General features: G+C 44.1%; 1 long non-coding RNA gene across 2 annotated transcripts in view; it reads left to right on the top strand.

The window, feature by feature from the left end:
• Window positions 1-16,743, top strand: part of LOC135548865 (uncharacterized) — a 118,438-nt gene that overhangs the window by 13,468 nt on the left and 88,227 nt on the right. For both annotated transcript variants that reach the window (XR_010456900.1, XR_010456899.1), the window contains exon 3: window positions 702-839. This is a non-coding gene — a long non-coding RNA (uncharacterized LOC135548865). The remainder of the gene's footprint in view (window positions 1-701; window positions 840-16,743) is intronic.

The following is a 16,743-nucleotide window of genomic DNA, read 5'->3' as shown; positions in this document are numbered from 1 at the left end:
TATAAAAGAGGCTTTGAAAAGCAAATATCCTTCAGTCTGATGGAGCATTTATCTCCATTTCTACCTGACGGCCGACAGAGCCGTAATAATTCCTATGTGTCCATCTCGCACTAAATTATAATCTGGGTCCAAACTGTCTGGGCTGTTCTGCAGATAGTCGGCATGTTCCTGCATAGGAATTAGTGTCAGAGCATCCATGTGTCTGGGCTGTGAAGATGCCGTGCTAGATCCGAGGTGGCATATGACTAATAGTACCCCTGGTTTTAGCAGAGCTCTAATATGGGAGGGGGGTTGGATGTCATGTGAAAGGTTTTGCCCGAAACACCCCCTACATGTCCTGCTTGATGATCAGAGGGGCTGGCTGTCAGAGAGGGGATGGGGGCGGGACAGGAAAGGACACAACAGCAAGCTAGAAGAGTTGGTTTTGTCTCCCTCAAATACCTACCTGACTTACCTACCTGATGCCTACCACTTTCAAACTTTCTCTGACCATCACTGCTTTGTTTTGCTGTGTGCATACAAAGTGGTGTTTGAGAATGTGCTGTGTTTTTCTGAATTGATTAAAAAAAATGCCCAACTGGTCACTCCGTCCTCCCTCCATAACAGTGGTGGGTAGCAGCAATCCATTTCAGTGTTGATATTCCAATAAACACCTAACAAAGGTCATGTCTGCTGTGCCCCTCTTCTCTGTCTCCCTCTAGAGCAAGGTGGGTGTGCTGCAGTCGTTTGTGTGAGACCTGAGTGAGCAGAATTAGGTTCTGATCCAGGCGCTGGAGGCTGAGGAGGCAGAGGACCGGGCGGTGGAGGGGAGAACAGTCAGCCTTCACAAAGAGCTGGAGGTGAGTGATCAATGGCATTGATCAGCTAGTCAATCCAGCAGTCTATATCCCTCTCTGTTTACACCCTCAGTGCGCTGCTGTGTTAAACTGAGCGTGCTCTAAGCAGCCACCCCAGGGACCCTCTAAAAGCCCGCCTCACGCCCGCCATTGATTGACATGTCGATTAGCCTGGAAGCTGTTGACAGTGGGCTTGTTAGCCATCTTAAGCATTAATGATGATGGGGAGTGTTGGCCGCTAAGTTCAGGGTTATACTCTGACTATGGGGAAAGTCACATTCACATTCATAACTGTATAGACAGCTGACTGTGTGTGTGTTATGGATTGTCAAGGCTCATAGAATAAGCCTGGAGCTCGGCCGTCAGTGGGCTTGCAGGTGAGTTCAGAACAAGATAGGGGGAAACAACTTCATCTGAGTCTTTCACTGGGAACAGCTAATCAATTTAAGATTGATTTACTCTCAGGCCCATGTATTGTTGAACTTGTTCCTGCACTGAACGATTGTTAAGATTTCCCCCAAATGTTATTAACTGGGCTTTTCATGCAAAATCAGCCGTATTCACTGTAGCTGGGCCTCAGGGTCGACACTGGAGCTGCTAACCACATGGTCTTCATTACAGATGAAATTGTCATGGAGGCATCTGTATCACAGCTTATTAATCAGGTTTCATGCCTCAAAAACCTTTGGTTTGAGCACCTTGGCATTTCTCCAGTGAACAGTATAATGAGAGCGGCAATTTTGGTGAACAGAAAGTTGCTTTTGTAGAAATTGGTATCCCCCTCCAATTCCCTGTAGACTCTATCCTGCGCTGTAAAGGAAGCTGACAGTAATTGAGTAACGGTGAATTATGAACTAAGACAATAAGAAAAAGGATAAATGTGTTTGTATTGGATTGTTAAAATAAGCCCAGGCAGAGTTTGGGAAAGGGTGTGCCTGTTGGCCAAGTCAACGTTCTCTTTGTCTCTCAGTGTAGCTGACTGCCCCAGACCTTTCAGTCATTTCATATTCACAGGAATGGAATGCGGTTGACCTTCAACAGGCAGCATTAATTATGAAACCCAAAACTAATCTGCTCATTCATTATAGCAGCCCACTGAAGATACGCGCGTAGAGCCTACATACACTGTTGTATATTATTTGAACATGCTGGAAAGACACTCAATGCCATTACACAATACTGAATGTAGCACACACTGTGTTTGCCTGTTGGGTTTGAATTGGCAGTGCTTTCTAAATCTAGAGCTTAATTGGTGCCAGGTTGTTCTTGGCATTGGAATGTTTTTTGTTTTTGCTCAGTTAGTCAACATTTCTCATGAATGTGTCTGTCATTTTGACTGGTTTTGAAGTGTGAATGCATGTATTGTGGTCCTCCTTTGTGAATCACTCACAGATCGTGTGTGTGTGTGTTGAAGGTAATCGTATGAAGTGTGTGCAGACACCACCACCACAAGCCCCAGCTCCAACCTCAAACCTGTTTCCTCTTTTATGCGTCATTTACGGCCTGTAAACAGTTTGTTTAAAGCAGTTTATAGATGATTTCTAAGAGTTCCCCCAGCTCTCCCAAATGTGTGTGGAGTTAAACAAACTCTTACCTTAATAGACAGCCAGTAATGGGGCTGCTAGGAGTCTAGGACCAGGCTGTGGGCTTGGGGGAGAGCTGGCTGACGGAAGTGGTTTGAGGTACGGTTAGAGCTTGTGCCACAACAAAGCCACTAGCACTCCCCAAGCACAGAATCATTTTAACTGATGAGTTCCTCATCTGTTTTCACTGTGTTATTTGGTCTCTTCCTTCAGTCTCCTTTCTCTGCTTCCAGATAAAACCTAGCCTGTCTTGGTCAGCACATTAAAAGTTGTGGTGCCTCTTTACAAGATTGGCTTTAATCTTTTGCCTCTTCCTTGTCACCTCGAAACGTGTGGAGCCTGATATGATAATGATGTGGACCTGTCCATGGTATTAGAGTTAAGCTGGCTGATTAGGCTGCCCATCGATCAGTCTATCACTCAGCACTCCGCTCCATGCTGGCCAGACCAGGGCAGCTGGCAGGGAAGAAACACACTGCTGCTCTGAAGGACAGGGGCCACACACACACACGCACGCACGCACGCACGCACGCACGCGCACACGCACACACACACGTACACACACGTACACACACGTACACACACGTACACACACGTACACACACGTACACACACGTACACACACGTACACACAAATAAAATACAAAAAATATTTTTTTCATGAAGATGGACAGCCTTGAAGTTGCAAACTTTTTTTGCTTTCATACTAGAAGAATAATATGCTTGTGGCAATCTTTCAAATCTATTGAAAGCTCAAACATAGATAAAAAATGTGTAATACAATGCAGGTACAGAGTACAGTGTCCAGTAGCCTTTGTGCATCTTATGCTTTTTCACACATAAAGGTATGCTGGTACAGTAGAAATCCATTAAAAAGGGTTTGTTATTGTCTTTGAGAGTAGTGTAAGTTTTTACACTGGAGACATTGACCCTTCTTGCATTTATCCCTCATAATGGGTTTTCAGTTGCACATAGCTTTGAGTTTCTTCCATCTCACACTCTTCAAGGCAAGAGGCTAGTGTTGCCCGAATACTGAAACTTTAGTACTTTTTCAATACGAACACATGAAAAATGGTGTTGTTACTTTCGGTACTTCTGTCAAAATGCATCTCACAGATCAACTATCAGCGGCAGCCAATATCCCGTTATAGTGGGAGGCGTGCACCCCGCCGTGCCTGTTCCACTTAGCCTGCACTGGCAGTCTGAGCTGCATCATGTTAGGTCCCCACTCATGCTGCACAGAAGTTAACACTTGAATAATGTGATAAAGCATGTAGAAACGTAGAAATTGTTCATTATTGTTCTCAAAACAATGTCCAAACAGGCTAGAACACTTTACAATGCAAGAAGGTACCGGTAGCTTCAAGCTTTGTAGACTAACTTTTCTTACTAAATAACAACTAAAGATAACATCAATTCACTACCCTTGCACTTTGTGATAATATGCAAATCACAACGCAAAATATGCTGATTTCAAAGCTGATTGCCACTAAAAACTTTATTCATTCACTTATTCGGTCTCTCACGTCTCTTGCAAAGATTATCTATTGTCTTTTGGCTCATGAATGAATGAGGTCATTACTGGTTAAAGAGACAGCACACATTTTTATAAAATAATCAACTTCTATGCAAATGTTGTTGAGTACAGAACAATACGATTGTCTGTAGCCCCATGAAATTAGCCAAAACAAGTGCAATAACTCAATGCATGCACACACTCCTGTCGAATATCAATTCACCTATATTGTGGATAAGCCTAGGCTACATCTTGATTTACCCAGTTTATTCATAGAGATTCAATTATTACCATTATGTTATTAGTTAGATTGCTAAAAACTCATATTGATAGTATTGATTCATTAATGCATACATGGCTGTAATGTAATGATATTGAACTCAAAAGATGCCTAACGCTTGAACCGAGCAGTAGTTCTGTGACTCCTGGCTAATATGCCTTCTTTGTGCCGTGTTATAGTCTTGGTCTCGTTTTGGTATAGAGTATTGTTATACTAAACCTGGTAACGGTATCCAAGTCAATTCTAGTATCGTGACAACACTAGAATGGGCTTTATAACAATGTTGTGAGTAGACAATGCAGAGAGCTGATGGAGAATGGACAAACTGTGCTGTTTTGCTTTGTTCTGCCAGCACAAGTGCATGAATGGAATTAACCTAATTTAAATTTAGCCTTGACTCCCAATGTGTGAGTCAATTATACAACACATTAGGTAATGTAGACAATATATTTTCTCCACACCTTGTTGTTCTGTAGGATCTGTAAAGCCAAGGCCTGCTTTGTATCCTGTAGTGATGGGTGAAAAATCTATACAGTTGCATATCGGGATATAATTTTTGACAATATATTGTATAGTTTTGACAGTATTGCAGTATTTGTTTTCAGCATTTTTTTCTCATGTCTCTCTCCTTTCCCTCTGCAGCTGCAGGTGAGCAATATGTTTGGAACATCGCAATAAAATCACAGTATCGAATTGCAATACATATCGAATTGTGAGAATCGCCGTACATATTGTATGGTGATAATGTTGTATCACGAGGTCCCTGGAAATTCCCAGCCTGAGTATCCTGAGAAGTTTGGTTCACTGGTTCACCTCCATGAGTGTTTTTTCTGTTTCTCACCTCTCTGTCAGAAATGAATGGATTGTGGCTGATGTTGGAAAGATAGCGACAATGGAGAGAAAGCACTATGGGGGCAAAAGGAGAGAAAAACTAGAGAAATTATTCAGGAGTGATACATACCTTGTCCTCCCTAACCTTTTGGAGAGAAAAAAACTTAGACTTTAACCTCAAAGAAAATGTTTTATGTGTGGAAACAAAGGTGTGTGCATAGCTGGCAGGAGTGGCTGAAGGTGAGGCAATGAAAGGTAGTGTGAGGGAGAGAGGAGCAGGAGGATAGGGAGGAGGGAGGGAGGGAGGGAGGGAGGGAGGGAGGGAGGGAGGGAGGGAGGGAGGGAGGAGAGGAGGGAGAGAGAGAGAGAGAGAGAGAGAGAGAGAGAGAGAGAGAGAGAGAGAGAGAGAGAGAGAGAGAGAGAGAGAGAGAGAGAGAGAGAGAGAGAGAGAGAGAGAGAGAGAGAGAGAGAGAGAGAGAGAGAGAGAGAGAGAGAGAGAGAGAGAGAGAGAGAGAGAGAGAGAGAGAGAGAGAGAGAGAGAGAGAGAGAGAGAGAGAGAGAGAGAGAGAGAGAGAGAGAGAGAGAGAGAGAGAGAGAGAGAGAGAGTCATTAAGGTTCACAGCTGAAGAAAAGGCCAATTAAAGTTGAGTGTAGACCTACGTCTGGAGGAAAGCAGCGTTTGCAGGCCTTTTATCGGACCAGTGGGAATCATATCAACTGCCTGCCTGCCAACAATCCCAGTATCAGTCAGTATGGACAAGATGTTTTTACAACTGAAATACATGAACTCATTTTTACCCTAGCTTATGTCAATGGTGCTTCAATACAGCCCCATTGAACTAGCATAGTGTAGCTTATTTTAAACATTTAAAAATAAACATGTATTTATCTTGTATGGTGACATTTGGCTGTCAATTGTTGTTTACCTTTCTTTGTTTTATCATTCTCGTTTTTATGGAGTAACACAGAGGTGTTGTTCCAATGTAAATGTACTGGACATTAGGGCTGGAGCTGGGAGTTGTAATGCTACTGGAATGTTATTGGTTAGATGTTACTCATTTGTTCATCTATCTTACCGTACAGTAATGGCTGCTGTGGACTACTGCCTGTGGATGTTAGAGAACCTGCAGGCCCAGCCTCGTCCTCCTAATCAGCCCTGATAACAGAGAGAGAGTGAATAACCCAGGGCTCAGGAGAGCCACAGTGACAAAAAGCCATTGTAAAACAAAGTGAATAGAGTAAACGCTGCCAGAGTACCATCAGGCTATGTTTACTGAAACCCCTGAGCATCTATTCATCTGTTCATCCCAAACTCCCTGCTCTCCTCCCGGGCTTCAGCACAACTGGATCCAGCTGCTCCCTAGCTGTGTGTAGCCTAGCCTAGACCAGCCCTGCCCAGTACCTGCTGACTGACTGACTGACCACAGGGCTGGGTAGGGCGGGTGAAGCAGGGTTGAGGGAGATCACTTTCGTTTTTCAGATGAGTTCATCTGATTCATCACACAGTACTTAGAATCCCCCAGAACTAGAGCATATTCATTCTGTTGAGGTAAACAGGATGTTGAGTTGTCCCTCACACGCTCTCTGTATTAATTCAACACACAGATGGATGTTGCAGCTAATTGGAGTAAAATGGGGCTCTGAGGGATGAAGTAGGATTTCCATAGGCTGTGATAGGTCTTGTCTGTGAAGAGCAGTTAAACTATGCGAGGTAGAGAGAGGTCAAGTAGTATGGTTGTTGATATCTTATGTTTGTGTTGTTCTAAGACAAGGTGTTTGGGTATTTTCTAAGTTATTGTAAGCAGCATGGAACATGAAGAGGCATTGGGACTGTCTACTACTCTCCATTATGTGTGTGTGTGTGTTATGGATTGGTTGTGTGTGGGTTTTTGTGTGTGTGTGTAGATTATAGCAGCAGTTGGCCCTACAGTGTCTCCTCTCAGGCCCAGCAGTTGTACCTGTGTGACAGGAAAAGCAGTCAGGTCGGTCCTCTTCCAACCAGCAGACCACCTGTGTTCAACACCCACGTACAAACGCATACACACACAAGGTATAACCAAAGGTCATCATGATGGAGAAGCCATACCTTGGCTTGGGCCTATTTTCCCATTTATTTTAGACATATTAGTCTTCATTTAGTTTCACTCTCATTCCATATGGAGAATATTCTGCTCTTGTTCACAGGAGCGCTGAGTTTTTATAGACTACCCTGGGTATAAACGCATGGATTATCTTTTGAAAGGTAATTAGACATTCTCACTAAGTAAGACCATCTCCTCTCACAATTACCCCAAGCATACTTCCAAAGTTGTGGCAAAATGGCTTAAGGACAACAAAGTCAAGGTATTGGAGTGGCCATAACAAAGCCCTGACCTCAATCCCATAGAAAATTTGTGGGCAGTGTCAGGACCCGGTTTCGAACCTGGGTCTCCGGAGTGAGAAACAGTCACTTAACCAACTGAGCCACGAATAGACAGCAGAACCCAGAAGATGAGGCAGACACAGCAGTACTTAAGACGGTGTATTTAATAAAGAAAAAATCCTAAAATACAAAAAATGGCAAATCCAAAAGGTGGTAGGTAAAACACAAAAAGACCTCAAAAGAAACTCACCAAAAATAAACAAAAAACAGAATACCACAAGAACGTCACCCGGAATCGACAAGAGCACACAGAACACTAGGGCAGGGTGCTAACATACAAACACAGAGCACAGAACTGAGGGAAACAAAGGGTTTAAATACAATCAGGGGAAACGAGACACAGGTGCAAATAATAATGGGGATCAAGGGAAAAACATAGGGACAAAAAGCACAATGGGGGCATCTACTGACCAAAACCCGGAACAACCCTGGCCAAATCCTGACAGGCAGAACTGAAAATGTTACAGTTACACCGGCTCTGTCAGGAGCAATGGGCCAAAATTCACCCAACTTATTGTGGGATGCTTGTGGAAGGCTACCCAAAATGTTTGACCCAAGTTAAACAATTTAAAGGCAATGCTACCAAATACTAATTGAGTGCATGTAAACTTCTGACCCACTGGGAATGTGATGAAAGAAATAAAATCACTCTGTACTATTATTCTGACATTTCACATTCTTAAAATAAAGTGGTGATCCTAACTGACCTAAAACAATTAATTTTTACTAGGATTAAATGTCAGGAATTGTGAAAAACTGAGTTTAAATGTATTTGGCTAAGGTGTATGTAAACCTCCGACTTAAACTGTAACAAGTGGCTACTTGATAAAGAAAAGTGCTAATAAATATTAAATTGGGAAACTGTTGAAATTATGTCTCATGAATAATCTGTGGTGGAGGTATGGAAAACTCTTGAGCGTATGTATGTCCACCATTTCCTCCTATATGCAAGTGTGGGTGTATCAGTGTCTGTAGAAAGCCTAGGGACATTCCCACAGAGATCACATGGAAAAGATCCATCAGACAAAGATACTAATTTGTGTGTGTGTGTGTGTGTGTGTGTGTGTGTGTGTGTGTGTGTGTGAGTGTGTGAGTGTGTGTACAGACAGGCACAGGGATGTACACCTGGCCAGGCGTGAGAGCAGTGTTGTGCGGCAGAGTGCTGTAATTTCTTTGATCATTTTTAATGGCCGCTCTTTCATGTGGGGCTGCGGCTCACACACAGCTCCCTGCAGGTGTCATCTCATTCCTTCAGTTGTGGGATTAGTATGCGGCAGGCAATAAAAAGCCGGGCCATTACATTGTGCAGCGCACATACATAATCTCAACACACCAGGATCATTACCTTTTCAAAGGAGGATATCAGCTCAGGATTCAGAGAGAAAGAAAGAGAGAACAAGAGAAATGGAGAGGGAAAAAAAGGGAGAGGCAGCAAAGAGAGAGAGGGAGAGAGAGAGAGAGAGAGAGAGAGAGAGAGAGAGAGCTATCAATCAGCATTGGTGATAGGTAGTGTCAGTGTGCACAGTATGAGACAGGGTGAGTTCCTTCCAAAGCCATGTTGATATTACAGATGGGTAAACTGCTCGGTGTCTGAGAGGAACCTCTGTGGAATAATAACACACTCCTCAATCCACTGTGTGGAGATTCATACATAAATTATTCAGCCATTTCACCTTTCCCTCCATCTTGAATGTGTGTGGGTGACAACTGGAGCATGAGCTAATCTGATATGATTCTGACAGGGAGACAGAGGCCTACCGCAACCCACAACCACAAAACTGAAACAGAATTAGTCAAACCAACAAAACCATCCATCGCCCCCGACTTCTGAAACTTACCGCAGCACATATGCTTTAGCAATACACAGTAAAACACATTCATACACTGAAATGTAATTCTTACAGTAGGCTCAAAGATGGCCGCCGTCTGTCTTAGCTTGCTGTGGGTGTCCTAACAGGCCTTAGCCCTCCATCTCCTCCCATACAAGACCCAGTTTCCTTCGGTTACTGGAAAGCTGTCTATGAGGCATGAGGGAGCATTCCCTGTGAGCCCCTCACAAACACCCAAACCTGTGTAAGCCTAGCAGACAGGTAAGAGGTCTAACAGCAACTAAAAAGCCATTTTTATGACATGTGAAATCTGTACAGAGCAGTCAACTGTTTCATTATTCATAGTGCTCAGGAGGCCTTCCTTCTCTCTGCTTGTAGAGAAACACAGCCAGCTCCTTTTACCTCAGCAGGCTCGTTCAGCTCTATCCTCCAAGGCAGCCCACTGAAACCAGGTGTAATTTACACTCCATCTTTATCTATTTATTTGGATCTCTATAAACCCTGGTCTGTTATGACCATTGGGCAGAGGCAGAGCTTCTCTCCAGGCCTCAGAGTGTCTAGGAGGATAAGCAGGGTTGAACCTGTGAGGCCACAAGGGTTACAGTGAATAGAAAGGGAATGTCTTATCACTTTTTGCTACCTCTAAACATGATGCAATACAACAAAGATCCCAATGTAATGGTCTTCCTCAGATACACTACATCAGATATTCCCTAGGGGTACGTGCAATGCCGTCAGGGGTAGGCCAAAAAATATATATATTCACATTTTCAAACAGTCCATTTATATTTTCCAACGGGGCTATACATTTGGGTTTACTTCGACTGAATAGCCTCGTTTCACTGCCAAAAATAAAATCTAGTGTTCAGTGAAATAACAACACAATGTCAAATATAGCTGGCCTAGTCAAATAATTATCATCCAATCACATGAACCGTTGCTCTCTCACGTGAATTCCACTAACGGTCCGTATGTAGCCAAATGTAGCTGCTGCTCATGTTGATATCTGTACTGATGGAGAAAAAAAACATGACATGGAGACATAGTGGAGTGGTAACGCCCGCGCAAGCAGTTGCTCCCGACGTCACTTGGGTACACTGCAGCATCCACCGAGAGGCTCTTGCTGCCAAGGGAATGCCTGACAGCTTGAAAGACGTTTTGGACACTACACTGAAAATGGTTAAATTTATTAAAGCAAGGCCCCTGAACTGCAAATGAGAACTTGTTCTTAACTAGCCTACCTGGTTAAATAAAGGTGAAATAAAATGTAAAAAATTTAACTTGTGTGTATTTTCTGCACTATGCAATGATTAGGGCAACGACCATGTAACCCTTTTACAACATACAGAAGTGCGCTGGTTATCAAGGGGCAAAGTATTAACTTGTTTTTTTAAATTGAGAAATGAGCCGAGTGTTCTTCATTGACCATCATTTTCACTTCTCTGACCGCTTGCTTGATGACGAGTTTCTCAGACGACTGACCTATCAGGGTGATGTTTTTTCTCGCCTGATTGATCTGAATCTAGGATTACAGGGACTCTCCGCAACTATATTCAATGTGCAGGACAAAATTGAAGCTATGATTAAGAAGTTGGAGCTCTTCTCTGTCTGCATTAACAAGGACAACACACAGGTCTTTCTATCATTGTATGATTTTTTTCTGTGCAAATGAACTCAAGCTTACGGACAATGTCAAATTTGATATAGCGAAGCACCTGAATGAGTTGGGTGCGCAATTACGCAGGTACTTTCCCAAAACGGGTGACACAAAAAACTGGATTCGTTATCCCTTCCATGCCCTGCCTCCAGTCCACTTACCGATATCTGAACAAGGGAGCCTCATCGAAATTGCAACAAGCAGTTCTGTGAAAATTCTATTTAATCAGAAGCCACTGCCAGAGTATCCTGCCTTGGAAAATCGCACTGTTAAGACACTGATGCCCTTTGCAACCACGTACAGTGGGGCAAAAAAGTATTTAGTTAGCCACCAATTGTGCAAGTTCTCCCACTTAAAAAGATGAGAGAGGCCTGTATTTTTCATCATAGGTAAACTTCAACTATGACAGACAAAATGAGAAAAAAAATCCAGAAAATCACATTGTAGGATTTTTTAATGAATTTATTTGCAAATTATGGTGGAAAATAAGTATTTGCTCACCTACAAACAAGCAAGATTTCTGGCTCTCACAGACCTGTAACTTCTTCTTTAAGAGGCTCCTCTGTCCTCCACTTGTTACCAGTATAAAAGACACCTGTCCACAACCTCAAAAAGTCACACTCCAAACTCCACTATGGCCAAGACCAAAGAGCTGTCAAAAGACACTGGAAACTAAATTTTAGACCTGCACCAGGCTGGGAAGACTGAATCTGCAATAGGTAAGCAGCTTGGTTTGAAGAAATCAACTGTGGGAGCAATTATTAGGAAATGGAAGACATACAAGACCACTGATAATCTCCCTCGATCTGGGGCTCCACGCAAGATCTCACCCCGTGGGGCCAAAATGATCACAAGAACGGTGAGCAAAAATCCCAGAACCACACGGGGGGACCTAGTGAATGACCTGCAGAGAGCAGACCAAAGTAACAAAGCCTACCATCAGTAACACACTACGCCGCCAGGGACTCAAATCCTGCAGTGCCAGACGTGTCCCCCTGCTTAAGCCAGTACATGTCCAGGCCCGTCTGAAGTTTGCCAGAGAGCATTTGGATGATTTGGGAGGATGTCATATGGTCAGATGAAACCAAAATATAACTTTTTGGTTGAAACTCAACTCGTCGTGTTTGGAGGACAAAGAATGCTGAGTTGCATCCAAAGAACACCATACCTACTGTGAAGCATGGGGTTGGAAACATCATGCTTTGGGGCTGTTTTTCTGCAAAGGGACCAGGACTACTGATCCGTGTAAAGGAAAGAATGAATGGGGCCATGTATTGTGAGATTTTGAATGAAAACCTCCTTCCATCAGCAAGGGCATTGAAGATGAAACGTGGCTGGGTCTTTCAGCATGACAATGATCCCAATCACGCTGCCCCCGGCAACGAAGGAGTGGCTTTGTAAGAAGCATTTCAAGGTCCTGGAGTGGCCTAGCCAGTCTCCAGATGTCAACCCCATAGAAAATCTTTGGAGGGAGTTGAAAGTCCGTGTTGCCCAGCAACAGCCCCAAAACATCACTGCTCTATAGGAGATCTGCATGGAGGAATGGGCCAAAATACCAGCAACAGTGTGTGTGAACCTTGTGAAGATTTACAGAAGACGTTTGACCTCTGTCATTGCAACAAAGGGTATATAACAAAGTATTGAGATAAACTTTTGTTATTGACCAAATACTTATTTTCCACCATAATTTGCAAATATCTTAATTAAAAATCCTATAATGTGATTTTCTGGATTTTTGTTTTCATTTTGTCTGTCATAGTTGAAGTGTACCTAAGATGACAATTACAGGCCTCTCTCATCTTTTTAAGTGGGAGAACTTGCACAATTGGTGGCTGACTAAATATTTTTTGCCCCACTATACTTTTGTACCTGTTTCCTCAAGCATCTTCACAAGGTCCTTTGCTGTTGTTCTGGGATTGATTTGCACTTTTTGCACCAAAGTACGCTTATCTGTAGGAGACAGAACGCGTCTCCTTCCTGAGCGGTACGACGGCTGCGTGGTCCCATGGTGTTTATACATGCGTATTATTGTTTGTACAGATGAACATGGTACCTTCAGGCGTTTTGGAAATTGCACCGAAGGATGAACAAGCCTTGTGGAGGTCTACAATTTTTTTTCTGATGTCTTGGCTGATTTTTCTTTTGATTTTCCCATGATGTCAAGCAAAGAGGCACTGAGTTTGAAGGTAGGCCTTGAAATACATCCACAGGTACAGCTCCAATTTACTCAAATGATGTCAATTAGCCTATCAGAAGATTCTTAAGCCATGACATAATTTTCTGGAATTTTCCAAGTTGTTTAACTTAGTGTCTGTAAACTTCTGACCCACTAGAATTGTGATACAGTGAATTACAAGTGTAATAATCTGTTTTTAAACAGTTGTTGGAAAAATTGCTTGTTTCATGCACAAAGTAGATGTCCTAACCGACTTGCAAAAACTATAGTTTGTTAACAAGATATTTGTGGAGTGGTTGAAAAACAGGTTAAGTGTATGTACATTTCTGAATTCAACTGTATTTCAACATATGGTTTGAATCTTTATTCATCTGAATAGGTATTTGTTTCTATCATGATAATTGAATTGTGTTAAGATGTTATTAGAGCTGAATAATAGTGAGGTAAGCCTATCCTTTTACAAAATACTAATGCTGGCTTATCTACTGCTGATGTGAACTTCAGTGAATCTGCTTGTATAGAGTTGCTAGTCAGAGCCTGATATCATGTGTAGACTGTCAATGACACTCACGGGGCCTATAGGTCATAGCTGAGCTGTGTAGAGTCTATATTCCTTCTCTTCATGTCTGGTGTCAGTCCATCTATCTTTCTTGTTCTCTCTCTCATTATCACTTTTTCATTGTACTACCGCTGTGTCTGTCTCTGTCACTGTATTTATCTGTCTCCTCCATTACCCCCCTCCTCTCTCACCTGCCCTCTCCTCTCTCTGTCATTCTCCCTCTCCTCTCTCTGTCTTTCTCCCTCTCCTCCTCTCTCCTCCTCTCTCTCTGTCTTTCTCCCTCTCCTCCTCTCTCCTCCTCTCTGTCTTTCTGCCTCTCCTCCTCTCTCTCTCTCTGTCTTTCTCCCTCTCCTCCTCTCTCTCTGTCTTTCTCCCTCCTCCTCTCCCCCCCTCTCTCTGTCTTTCTCCCTCCTCCTCTCTCACCCTCTCTCTCTCTGTCTTTCTCCCTCTCCTCTCTCCCCCTCTCTCTCTCTGTCTATCTCTCTCTCCCCTCTCTCTCTCTCTCTGTCTTTCTCCCTCTCCTCCTCTCTCTCTGTCTTTCTCCCTCTCCTCCTCTCTCCTCCTCTCTCTCTCTGTCTTTTTCCCTCTCTTCCTCTCTCCTCCTCTCTCTCTCTGTCTATCTCTCTTTCCCCTCTCTCTCTCTGTCTTTCTCCCTCTCCTCCTCTCTCTCTGTCTTTCTCCCTCTCCTCCTCTCTCCTCTCTCTCTCTATCTCCCTCTCCTCCTCTTTCTCTCTGTCTGTCCCTCTCTCCCAGGCAGGTCTCTCTCCTCTGCAGCGTGTCCATTTTGTGTGGCTACACAGTGTGAACCAGGCAGCTGCTCTTATCAGTGGGCCCAGTGTGGAGAGAGATGACATTTTACTGCAGCCAGTCAACCGCTCCGCTCCTCATAACACGTTCACTCTCCCTCTCAGAGTAGAGACACGCTGATAAATGCAATTTCATTTCCTTTAGAGGCCCAGAATAATACTCTTTTGCTTTGTTAAATGGCCGCTCTGAAATGGCAACTGCTCCTTAATGTGGCGGCAGAATCAACACATGCAGAAATGATGAGGACGGAACATTGATGACAAAGGAGAGTGGAGGAATGGAGAAATGGCTTTGGCCCGAGATGCAAAGCAGTTCTGAATTCTTCTCATTGTAAATGATTTTTGTAGCAAGCATATATTATTTGATTTATTTTCTGTCACAAACATAGAGCGCTCCGAAGCTTAGAAAGATGGTTATCATGGGGAGCCATTTTATTAAAGGATTCCTCTCCACTCTTCTGCCTCCCTCCCTCCCTCCCTCCCTCCCTCCCTCCCTCCCTCCCTCCCTCCCTCCCTCCCTCCCTCCCTCCCTCCCTCCCTCCCTCCCTCCCTCCCTCCCTCCCTCCCTCCCTCCCTCCCCCCTCCCTCCCCCTCCCCCTCCCTCCCTCAGCGGTCCATTTTAGAGCCACGCGGCATGGTTTGGTGGGTAATTTCACTGCCTTTTCATGTGTCGGAGGGTGAGGAGGAGTCCTCCATTAGGTAGTGTCTTCTTGTGATGTATGCGCAGAAAAGCAATCTGATGTTTATTCATGACTTTCAAGGCAATGCCTCAGCTAAGCCTTCTGATTTCCTTTTAAGGAACAAAACTACATGAGATTGAGACTTCCGCTTAAAGGCACAGAGACCCATCTTGCAGCACTTCTCCCTCCCTCTCTGTCTCTCTCATCCATCCCTCGTTTTTTCCCCCATCTTCTTTTAAATTCTCCCCCGATGTTATTTCTGTCAGCTTTAATTTACTTGACCCTCAGAAAAAAAAGATCACTTGGTTATTTCCCTGTTATTCTGCTGGCTGGCTCCCCATCCGCCTCTGTACTTTGTTAAGGACTTGAAGAGATGAATTTGGAGAGTTTTCTTTGAAGGGCCGCATGTTAATGAAGCAGCATCACCATGAGACTAAATGGCCTTTTCTGGCCTTGCGCACAAGGGCACAGCGTCCCTGGTGCTAGCTAGAGACTCCCCCACTTCCCTTCCTGCCCACTTCCTCCACCTCCCAGAACCTCAGCCCACCTGCTCACGGTGCTGACCAATCATCCTGTACAGCTCTGTAGTAATCTCCAAGGCAAGCTAACGGCCGGCTGTTCACACTACATTTTGTCTCCAAACCCAAATGAGCAATAAAGTTACCATAATTTGAAAAGCTAGTCCCTATTTGTCTTGTAAATGACTTTTTAATGATAATCAAGCCACATCCATCCATCATGCCAGCACACACCCATGCAGTTCTGTGATGGGACTCCTCCAATGACCAAATGGCAACAAAGCATGGAGCCTTTACAACAGTACATGCATCATCGTTTATGGGGACTTGTATACGTATGTTTACAACATTGAAGCTTATGGAAAGCAGGGCGCTGAACTGACGTGTGTGTGTGTGTGTGTGCGCGTGCGTGCGTGCGTTAGATCCATAGCCTCAGCGCCAGGAGGGAGTAGCCAGCTGTCACTACTAGCAGGGCTGCTGCATAGCTCCTAAATGGTGGCTCTTAGAAATGGGGGGTTGGATGGGGGGCCCTGGGATCCATTGTGCAGCTCAGACCCCACACAGGAACATATACAATAGAGGATATACAATAGAGAACTGGCTGCACTTGTAAAACACTAATGTTGAGCACTGTTTGTTATGTGCAGGCCACACAGCATGTAGCCCAATGCTCACATGAACCATTGAAAGCCCCAAAGCACCCCAACGCCCCCCTTCTTCACCCCCTCTCCCATGTTTGTTGGGAGCAGGTTATGCTTATTAACATGAGCCCAGTTGTATTTTCGGGCTGACCATAGAGGTGCACTGGAGCATGAGTGAGGAAAATGACTCCCTTTTGGACTTAACATATGTAATGTTGCACTAATCAACACGCGGCCCGGCATTGAGCCGTGCATATTCCAAACTGATATTGTACATAATGGAAATGTTGCGTTGCGACCGCCGCAAATGCCAAAGAGAGCAAGGGAGCAGGGAGAGAGGGAGAGAGCGAGGGAGCAGGGAGAGAGGAGGAAGAGAGCGAGGGAGCAGAGAGAGAGAGCAAGGGAGCAG

Source organism: Oncorhynchus masou, chromosome 1 (assembly GCF_036934945.1).
Source record: "Oncorhynchus masou masou isolate Uvic2021 chromosome 1, UVic_Omas_1.1, whole genome shotgun sequence".
NCBI lineage: Eukaryota > Metazoa > Chordata > Actinopteri > Salmoniformes > Salmonidae > Oncorhynchus > Oncorhynchus masou.
The sequence above is the reverse complement of the archived record's forward strand: the minus strand, read 5'-3'. Positions and strand labels throughout refer to the sequence as shown.